Here is a 12,042-nt window from a genome sequence, read left to right as displayed (position 1 = left end):
GCTTTATCGAACTTTTTTAAGGTTTCTTCCCAGCCTCTAATGCCTTAATCGGTCTCCAATGTGGTCATAGAAGGATCCAATTGACTTCTCCTTCCGTCGACTGAGGAGATTCAGAATGCTAAGAAAGCATGTTGGTTCACTCCTCTTTTGTCTTCTGGGCGGTAAGATTTGAAAGGGGTTATCCCGCTCATATCTTGCATTTGACCTAGGCAATCCCATGAGTTAATCTTATGTCTTCGGTCTTGGTAAGCATGATAACTTTGTGGATTGCTACCTTCGATCGTTATCTTCGGTTCTCTAGCTTCGGGCAGGTTTTGAAGATGGAGCACACTATCAACATCTTGGGTATGTTTTGAAAGAGAGTGAGATTGATGAGGGTTTATATGGTATTAAATGGTTTATATATAATGAAATATAGTTATTTTGGTTTGATTTTTAAAAAATTCATTTTTGTCGTTGAAGCCACCAACTCTTTTTTAAACGACTTTTTTTTTATGTTTTTAATACGGTCAAATAAAAAAATTGAATATGTGTCTCGCAAATGGAGTGTTTTTAATGGTGGTGAATAACGAGCACTTAGTCATAAGATACATGTCTTTGTGGTCTTTGAGGATGAAAACAAGGCCTTCTCGAGTGCACTACAAATAGTCCACAACAAATTGTCCTTAAAATACATGTGGAGAGTAGCCATTAATAGGCTCCTTACAAGACTAAACTTATTTGCGAGGGGTCTAAAAATTTAATCAATAGGTTGTGTTTCATGTGATTATCCAGTTGAATCCTTGAAACATATCCTTTTTGGTTGCTCGATAGCGATGGCTTTGTGGCTTAAAGTTAGGACGTGGACCTATGTTTCGATGCCCCACTTCGACAAATGGGAAGATTGGGTTGAGTGGTTCGATCAATGGCAAACTACAGTCTCGGTGAAGGATACTCTTTATGTGATTGTGGCTAGTTTGTTTTGGAATGTTTGGAAATGGTACAACAATGTGGTGTTCAACTCCAATAAGTGGAAAAAAGAGTGTCTTTTTGATTCGATATGTTTGGTTTCGTTTAATTGGATGTCTAGTAGAGGCAAGTTAAAATCTAGTTGGTCTGATTGGCTAATTAATCCTTTGTAGACCTCAAGTTGTATTTCCAGGCCTCCTACCGCCTTGATGGGGGATTTCATGTATTAATCAATTTTGTCGTTTCAAAAAAAGGCAATTGTCCTTGGAGTAGAAATGACTATTGTCACTCGATCCACGAGATATACACCGATCCATCCGATTAAAAATGTATATGAATGATCGAAATGTATATGGATACGAGTATGAATGAACCTAAATGGATAAGATGAAATATTTACCATCCGAAATACATATACAAATACATAAATATAATATATACATACACAATAACTATTAAAAATTATTTACCATTAGATATATATTTTGTTTGCAATCATATAATGATTTTACCACGAATACACACAATAAAACATGTATAACTAGCTTAATAAGTATATAAATTAAACATCTAATTTGTCATAATCTATGTTTAATTAACAAAGTGTGTTCTATCTTCACCATAGATTACAAGTAGAAGGATTTTAAATTATGTTATGTAATACGAGTATTTATTAATGTTGTATTACATTTTTTTGCTTTAATTACGTATTAGAAAGTATTACAACATTTTTTTATATATATTCAATGGATATTCACTAACCCGTTTAATTCACTAAATATTAATATGAATATAATAATATAAATTAACTAGATATGGATATGAAATAACCCAATTCATATCCGATCCAACGATATTTCTATCTTAAAGTGCTATGTATGAAGTGGTTCACGAGCATTAAGCCATTAGAATACATAGTGGGACATTCTGAACTAGTGATCCTAAAGGCTAAAGTGCTCTGGAAGATGAATGATAGTTGCAACTTTTCTTTTCGATTATACTTTCCACTAAGAGAGCTCACAATGGAGACATGTCTCCACCTTAGTCCTCAGCGCCACATCAGCACTTTTTTCCCACTTCCTTCCCAGGACTAAACCCATGACTAAACACTCCCAACCATGACACTTCTTCCTTCCCTTTTTATTTAATTTTTTATTTTTTTCGAAAATAAAATAATTTTAATTATTCATTTATAAATTATAAATATTTATTAACATATTTCATTGATAATTAACTTTAACTATAATTATTAATTAAATTAAATCTAATCTAACTTAAACTTAAAATATAATATAATTTTATTAAAAATAATGTGGCCCAATCTATGGCCCCAATTCCAATTTAATAAACCCTAAAAAAAAAATTACATCTGACTTCATCTTCTTCTCCACACTTCATCTTACTTCTCCACTCTCAAACTTGAAAACTCCATGTGCAGGCAAAAAAAAAAAAGAATTAATACAAAGAAATGTGAAATACAATCAAAATATCCGTCCACAAATATGTCAAAAAAGCACGAGTGGGAGAACGATGAGCCGGACGAATTGCTGGGCGGCCCTCTAGGCGAATTACTGCCATCGGCGCCCAGGTGGGCGGCGGCCTGGGCGCTTGGGTGGACGGGAACAATGGGAGCGACCTAATGATTTTGAATTCTACCGAGTGGGAATTACTAAACTTAGTAAAACTTTTACTAATAATAATTTAGTGTGCAAAAAGACATAACATGAAAACATGGAAGTCTCACTAATCAAATTACATAATCATTTCTCTTTTAAATTCTAACTTGTTTCACATGTGTCCAATTTATTTTATTTTATATAAACACTAGATTTTAAACCCGTATATACATACGGGTCTTTGAATATGTGTTACATTTTTTTTTATATATTAGTGAAATGACCCGTGAAATCACGAATTTATTTAAACGAAACAATTTAATTACATGTTTTAATTATTAAGTGAATGTAAATGCTAAACTCATTTATTTTAATGACTTGTTTGATTAAGAAGCTTGTCGTTGTTTTTACAAATATATAGAGACATGTACTTTCGCATACATATGTAACGTAATTAATTTTGTAAAAATAATTCATATTTGAATATTAATAACATAATAATTATAATTATAATTATTATATTAAAAGTAAATAATAATAATAATAATAAAGTTCGCTCAAAGTTGAGTATTTATATTTATATTTTTATTAATAATAATAATTATTAGTAATAATTACGCCCTTGGTCCCTAAAGTATTTTTGTTTCATCCTTGTCCCTAAAGTATTTTTGTTTCATCTCAACCCTTAAAGTAATGATATGGTTTCATTTAAGTCTCCATGGTTAACTGTCGTTAACTCAATCCGTTAACTCAGGACCTAAATGAAACCATATCATAACTGTAAGGGTTATGATGAAACAAAAATACTTTAGGGGCAAGGATGAAAAAAGATAAAACTTTAGGGATCAAGGGCTTAATTAAGTCTTTTATTTTATCAAACATATTTATTCGTCAAGTTGATCATTTATTAGTATTTTACATTAATGGAACCTAACACATTTTTAATTTTGTGAAACATGATCTATGATAGAAGACTTTTGTACCTGATATTAATTTTAATTACAATTACAACATTATATATTAAGAAAATATTAATATGTATAAATAAATGACAAATAAATTGTCAAACATAAACAATATATTGATTTAAAAAGTAAATAAACAATGATTATTTAATTATTGAAAAAAGAATATTCAATCCCACTTCCACCCTATAATATTTAGGATATCATTATCATAATTCATGATCGTTAAATAAAAATAAGTTAAATAAAATATTTGGCATGATAGATAAAAAGAAGTTATAATAAAATATTAGCACGTATTTTAAAATATTGCCGATAAATTTCCTAGAATTTTCAGGAGATGTGTTTGTTAAATTCAAAATATAAATTATATTTTAAATCATAAATACATGAATACATATCTCATTATTTTTTTGAACAAAATATATATCTCATTACAAAAGAATGAATGACATTAAATACTGAAATCTAATTGATTTATTGAACTACAATTAATCAATTTTTAGGAGATGTGTTAGTTAAATTGAAATTAATCAAAGCTTGCTTCGTATCATCTACATACATAAATTGGTAGTGTAACTCCGACGTGTCAGCAGCTTAGGGCCTAATTAGGCCTTTTAGTTACGAGATTAAAAGTTGTAATTAAATCCAAAATTCTCAGAAAAATACACGTGTCCCTCAATCCTCTAATTTTTATGTTCTTCCCGTACTCCACCACACAAACCTGCAAAAAACACCCCATCTCTCACTCTCTTAAGAAACAAATACCACCAAGCCCTTTCCATCGCTAACTACGTCGTATTCTGGAATTTTTACGCAGCGCCACCACCACCATCGCATTCGTAACGATTTTGCGAGTAACACCATCCAATTTTTATATATTTTGGGTACAAACAACCAGTGAAACAAATTAGGGTTCGATAGTTTCAGGCGCTTGTGAGTAACGATTTTTAGGGTTTTCTTTAAATGTGTTTACAATCATTATCACACTCAGAATCGTTAACTAAATGGCGAAATTATTTGCAGTATATTATGTCTGGGCAGATGCAAATCGAATTAGGTTAGAAAGAGGAAAAATTGCGATCCAAATCAACGTGAACAACCAGACCCATCAATCGAATTTTGATACACATAAGTTGGATTTGAAATCAAATAAAATCAACTCATCATTGATTTGCAGAATGTATGGGTTCTTAATTTTCAGGTATTTGTCATGTTAGTAATTTGAAAGTATCGAATCATCATCATACTTTTTAATTAGATGTTAACGAGAAAAGCGATTAAGATATAGGTTATTTTTACGATTTCCGCTTGCTATTTGATTCAGGGTTGTTTCATCGACATCAGGTATGTTTCATCGATTTGATTTTGGTTTCTAAACAAGTTGTTTATCAGAGATGTTTCATATATGCCGGATTTTAATAATTGGCTTATGTTTCGCAGGAAAAGGATTAAGATCCATCAATTAGGGCTTCACAAAAAGTCGAGGCGTTGTAACGGCCTAACCCGTTATCCAACCGATTACGCAACATATTTTTTTATTCAGTAAGGGTGCGCGGCGCGCAGCCCCATCTGTGCGCGGCGCGCACAAGCCATTTCAGCTTCTGTCCGGTTTTGCCATTTTTCGCTTAAAGATCTCCCACTTCCCGACACTTTTAGACTAAACGCTTTTCACAACATTTTATAATATGTAAAACTAACACGTTTAAATAATAAAACAAGTTTTACGACACCGGGCCCACAGCGGCCATTTTACGACTTTCGTATAAAATACAAGTTTTCGACTACATAAGTTTAAGTTCCAAACACAACTACGAGCATGATGTTTGGGGATAAACTACCCAATCCTAAGTCGAAACCAAAAGTAATCCATGCAAGCATCAAAAGGGGAAATCATCTAAATCCCGAGCATACCCTTGCCAAATCCACTTCCGTACCTAAAAATGTAAACAACGAGAGGGTAAGCTAATGCTTAGTGAATGCAATACTTATACATATACATATATAGCTTACTTACGCGCATCCACTTACAAATACCATGCAAACAAAATGCATAAACGAGCTAGAATCACCAAACATACAACTAGCAACAACGTTAGTATATAAATCGCAATATACTAAATCATAACAATGCATAAACATAACAAACCGTTCCCCGCTATGGCACTACCGACTTGTAGACGACCAATAACGTCGAGTCTCACTCGTATGATGTCACCGACTTGTGACTCATCATAAGGTGTCACCGACTTGTGAATCACCAAAGGGTGTCACCGACTTGCAAACCACCCACTAATACGTATGGGTTACCGACTTGTGAATGCCATGTGGCATCACCGACTCGCGAAGCACCACCTAGTGTCACCGACTTGCGAACACTATGAAGTGTCACCGACTTGTGAATCACTTCCCGACTTATGGTATCACCGACTTGTGAATCACCAACCAACTACTAAGGGGTCACCGCCTCGTGAACCACCATGAGGTGTCACCGACTTGTGAGTCACCTAACGAAATCCTAAAGGGGTCACCGCCTCGTGAACCACCATGAGGTGTCACCGACTTGTGAGTCACCTAACGAGATACTACCGACCCGTAGTTCTCTTCACCCATAACCTCAATAAGTCACCATCTTGTGATATAACGCCCAATACTCACGATGTGGCACCTAAGGTGAAATGTCTCATTCATATTGATTATAAACGTTCTATATTAATTGATTTCGTTGCGAGGTTTTGACCTCTATATGAGACGTTTTTCAAAGACTGCATTCGTTTTTAAAAACAATCCATAACCTTTATTTTATCGACAAGGTTAAAAAGACGCCACCTAGATTATCCAGAAATGATAATCTAAAAATATCACACTTACACACTACCAATACATATTGGTTTACAATATAAATATGTTACAACAAAGTAAATCTCGAATGCAGTTTTAAACAATATTATACAAGCATGCTGACACCAAATCTTGTCCATATTTTAGCATGCAACAGCGGAAGCTCTTAATAATCACCTGAGAATAAACATGCTTTAAACGTCAACAAAAATGTTGGTGAGTTATAGGTTTAACCTATATATTTATTAAATCGTAATAATAGACCACAAGATTTCATTTTTCAATATCATACAATCTGTATAAAAATCATTCATATGTTGAACACCTGGTAACCGACATTAACAAAATGCATATAGAATATCCCCAAAACAGAAATCTATCTGTAATAATAACTCGAAGTACTAAAGCATACCATTTTCCAGTATTGGGGGGAGTTAGTGCCCGTAGATCTACCTTTAGGATTCGCGTCAATTAGGGTGTCTGTTCCCTAATTCTTAGGCTACCAAGCTAAAAGGGTGATATTCGGTATTCATAATCCAACATAGAATGTAATTTCAAGTACTTGTGTCTATTTTGTAAAACATTTACAAAACTGCATGTATTCTCATCACAAAAATATTAGATTTAAAAGTGGGACTATAACTCACTTTCACAGATTTTTACTTCGTCGGGAAGTAAGACTTGGCCACGGGTTGATTCACGAACCTATAAAAAATATGTACATATATATCAAGGTATGATCAAAATATAATTACAACATTTTTTATTACGTTTTAAAAATTTGAGTTTGTTAAGTCAGCAGTCCTCGTTAGTAACCTACAACCAGTTGTCCACAGTTAGATGTACATAAATAAAGCAATATATATTATCTCGAATCAATCCATGACCTCATGTATACAAGTCTCAGGCTAGATCACAACTCAAAGTATATATAATATTTTGGAATCAACCTTAACCCTGTATAGCTAACTCCAACATTACTGCATATAGAGTGTCTATGGTTGTTCCGAAATATATATATAGATGGGTCGATATGATATGTCAAAACATCGTATTCGTGTCTATGGTATCCCAAGATTACATAATATATTAGAATACATGTATAATACAATATGAGTTAGCTAGGATATGATTAATATAGATTTGTTACCAATTTTCACGTAGCTATAACAAGAAAAATTATCCAATCTTGTTTTATCCATAACTTCTTCGTTTTAAATCCGTTTTGAGTGATTCAGGTTGCTATGGTTTCATATTGAACTTAAGTTTATGAATTTAAACAGAAAAAGTATAAGTTTATAGTCGAAAATACAGGTTACAAGTCATTTTGTAAAGGTAGTCATTTCAGTCGAAAGAACGACGTCTAGATGACCATTTTGGAAAACATACCTCCACTTTGAGATTAACCATGATTTTTGGATATAGTTTCATGTTCATAAGAAAAATCATTTTCCCAGAAGAACAACTTTTAAATCAAAGTTTATCATAGTTTTTAATTAACTAACCCAAAACAGCCCGCGGTGTTACTACGACGGCGTATATCCGGTTTTACGGTGTTTTTCGTGTTTTCAGGTTTTAAATCATTAAGTTAGCATATCATAAAGATATAGAACATGTGTTTAGTTGATTTTAAAAGTCAAGTTAGAAGGATTAACTTTTGTTTGAGAACAAGTTTAGAATTTACTAAACTATGTTCTAGTGATTACAAGCTTAAACCTTCGAATAAGGTAGTTTCATATATATGAATCGAATGATGTTATGAACATCATTACTACCTCAGGTTTTGTGGATAAACCTACTAAAAATGAGAAAATAGATCTAGCTTCAAAGGATCCTTGGATTACTTGAAAGTTCTTGAAGTAGAATCATGACACGAAAACAAATTCAAGTAAGATTTCCACTCGAAATAAGATTGTTAAAGTTATAGAAATTGAATCAAAGTTTGAATATGAGTATTACCTTACATTAGAAAGATATCTTACTGTAAATAATAAAGATTTCTTGAGGTTGGATGATCACTCAAAGTGAATTTGCAAGATTGAAAGTAACCTAGCAAACTTGGAAGTGTTGTTGGTGTGTTCTTGAGTAGTTGTTTTATAACTTGGTTTGTGTATGGATTTATGAACTAGATTGAGCTAGATTTTGATGAAGATGATGAAGAACACTTAGAACAATGGAAGAACACTTGAGAGAGAGAGTAGTTTGATGCATGTAAGTTGTAAAATGAAAGTGTTTATGGACACCCTCATTCACGTGAATATGGATGAATCATATAGGCTCCATTAGTTTGTTATTTTGTGAGATATTTCATACTAGATGTTAAATGATGGTTCCCATATGGTTAGGTGACTTACATGGGCTGCTAAGAGCTGATCATTGGAGTGTATATACCAATAGTAAATACATTTAGAAGCTGTGTATTGTACGAGTACAAATACGAGTGCATACGAGTAGAATTGTTGATGAAAATGAATGAGGATGTAATTGTAAGCATTTTTGTTAAGTAGAAGTACTTTGATAAGTGTCTTGAAGTCTTTAAAAAGTGTATGAATACATATTAAAACACTACATGTATATACATTTTAACTGAGTAGATAAGTCATCGTTAGTAGTTACATGTAAGTGTTGTTTTGAAACCTTTAGGTTAACGATCTTGTTAAAGGTTGTTAACCCATTGTTTATTATATCTAAATAGATATTAAATTATTACATTATCATGATATTATGATATATTAATATATCTTAGTATGATATATATACAGTTAAATGTTGTTACAACGATAATCGTTACATATATGTCTCGTTTCGAAGTCATTAAGTTAGTAGTCTTGTTTTTACATATGTAGTTCATTGTTAATACACTTAATGACATTTTTACTTATCATTTATCATGATTAAACATAGTTTATCAATATCTTAATATAATTCATATGTATTTAGTAAGACGTTGTTATAACGATAATCATTATATATATCGTTTTTGAGTTTCTTAATTCAATAGTCTCATTTTTATGTATATAACTCATTGTTAAAATACTTAATGAGGTACATACTTATCATAATATCATATTAACTATATATATATATATATCCATATATATATCATCATATAGTTTTTACAAGTTTTAACGTTCGTGAATCGCCGGTCAACTTGGGTGGTCAATTGTCTATATAAAACCTATTTCAATTAATCAAGTCTTAACAAGTTTGATTGCTTAATATGTTGGAAACATTTAATCATGTAAATATCAATTTCATTTAATATATATAAACATGGAAAAGTTCGGGTCACTACAGTACCCACCCGTTAAATAAATTTCATCCCGAAATTTTAAGCAGTTGGAGGTGTTGACGTATCTTCTGGAAATAAGTGCGGGTATTTCTTCTTCATCTAATCTTCTCATTCCCAGGTGAACTCGGGTCCTCTACGAGTATTCCATCGAACCTTAACAATTGGTATCTTGTTTTGCTTAAGTCTTTTAACCTCACGATCCATTATTTCGACGGGTTCTTCGATGAATTGAAGTTTTTCGTTGATTTGGATTTCATCTAATGGAATAGTGAGATCTTCTTTAGCAAAAAATTTCTTCAAATTCGAGACGTGGAAAGTGTTATGTACAGCCACGAGTTGTTGAGGTAACTTAAGTCGGTAAGCTACTGGTCCGACACGATCAATAATCTTGAATGGTCCAATATACCTTTGATTTAATTTCCCTCATTTACCAAATCGAACAACGCCTTTCCAAGGTGCAACTTTAAGCATGGCCATCTCTCCAATTTCAAATTCTATATCTTTTCTTTTAATGTCAGCGTAGCTCTTTTGTCGACTTTGGGCAGTTTTCAACTGTTGTTGAATTTGGATGATCTTCTCGGTAGTTTCTTGTATTATTTCCGGACTCATAATCTGTCTATCCCCCACTTCACTCCAACAAATTGGAGACCTGCACTTTCTACCATAAAGTGCTTCAAACGACGCCATCTTAATGCTTGAATGGTAGCTGTTGTTGTAGGAAAATTCTGCTAACGGAAGGTGTCGATCCCAACTGTTTCCGAAATCAATAACACATGCTCGTAGCATGTCTTCAAGCATTTGTATCGTCCTTTCGCTCTGCCCATCAGTTTGTGGATGATAGGTAGTACTCATGTCTAGACGAGTTCCTAATGCTTGCTGTAATGTCTGCCAGAATCTTGAAATAAATCTGCCATCCCTATCAGAGATAATAGAGATTGGTATTCCATGTCTGGAGACGACTTCCTTCAAATACAGTCGTGCTAACTTCTCCATCTTGTCATCTTCTCTTATTGGCAGGAAGTGTGCTGAAATGGTGAGACGATCAACTATTACCCAAATAGTATCAAAACCACTTGCAGTCCTTGGCAATTTAGTGATGAAATCCATGGTAATATTTTCCCATTTCCATTCCGGGATTTCAGGTTATTGAAGTAGACCTGATGGTTTTTGATGCTCAGCTTTGACCTTAGAACACGTCAAACATTCTCCTACGTATTTAGCAACATCGGCTTTCATACCCGGCCACCAAAAATGTTTCTTGAGATTCTTGTACATCTTCCCCGTTTCAGGATGTATTGAGTATCTGGTTTTATGAGCTTCTCTAAGTACCATTTCTCTCATATCTCCAAATTTTGGTACCCAAATTCTTTCAGCCCTATACCGGGTTCCGTCTTCTCGAATATTAAGATGCTTCTCCGATCCTTTGGGTATTTCATCCTTTAATTTTCCCTCTTTTAAAACTCCTTGTTGCGCCTCCTTTATTTGAGTAGTAAGGTTAGTGTGAATCATTATATTCATAGCTTTTACTCGAATGAGTTCTCTGTCCTTTCTGCTCAAGGCGTCGGCTACCACATTTGCCTTTCCCGGGTGGTAACGAATCTCAAAGTCGTAATCATTCAACAATTCAATCCACCTGTGCTGCCTCATGTTCAGTTGTTTCTGATTAAATATGTGTTGAAGACTTTTGTGGTCGGTATATATAATACTTTTGACCCCATATAAGTAGTGCCTCCAAGTCTTTAATGCAAAAATGTAAGACCCGAATAATTATCTTACTTACTTGTGTATTATGGTGTTCAAGGGTGTGGGTTTTATTGTATATAAATTAAAATGCAAAAGAAACTGTTTCAGTAGGATCGCGCGCCGCGCGGGTTTGGGGCGCGCCGCGCCATTTGGCGCTGACAGAATCCTTTGTTTTAAATTGGTTTAAATGAAGGGTATTAGGGTAATTTCACTTGGGGTCGGATTTGTGAGCCACATTAGCTGGTTTGGATCAGTTTTGGATCATTTTCACATCCATTCATCACTCCCAACTATCTAGAGAGAGAGAGAGAGATTCTAGAGAGAGATTTAGGGTTTTGGTGAAGAAGGAGGCCGAATTGATCAAAAGCTCGAGTTCTAAAGTTGTTCCTTTCATTCCTAGCTACGTTGTGGTGGTATTGGTAAGCTCAAACTCCGAATTTCATCTATTTGATTTGATATTCAAGTTAGGGTTTGAGTTAGTTTGATGAAAAACCCTTTTAGATGATGAAATGGGTTTAGTGATGCTAGTAATTGGGTTTATTGTTAATTGTTGGTGGATTTTGGGTTGGTGAACTAATTGGCCATGTTTAGGACTTGAAATTGAGTTTAATCACTTAAGTTAGTGATTATGGAAGTA

This window comes from Rutidosis leptorrhynchoides, chromosome 4, assembly GCF_046630445.1.
Source record: "Rutidosis leptorrhynchoides isolate AG116_Rl617_1_P2 chromosome 4, CSIRO_AGI_Rlap_v1, whole genome shotgun sequence".
NCBI lineage: Eukaryota > Viridiplantae > Streptophyta > Magnoliopsida > Asterales > Asteraceae > Rutidosis > Rutidosis leptorrhynchoides.
This window is presented reverse-complemented; position numbering follows the sequence as displayed.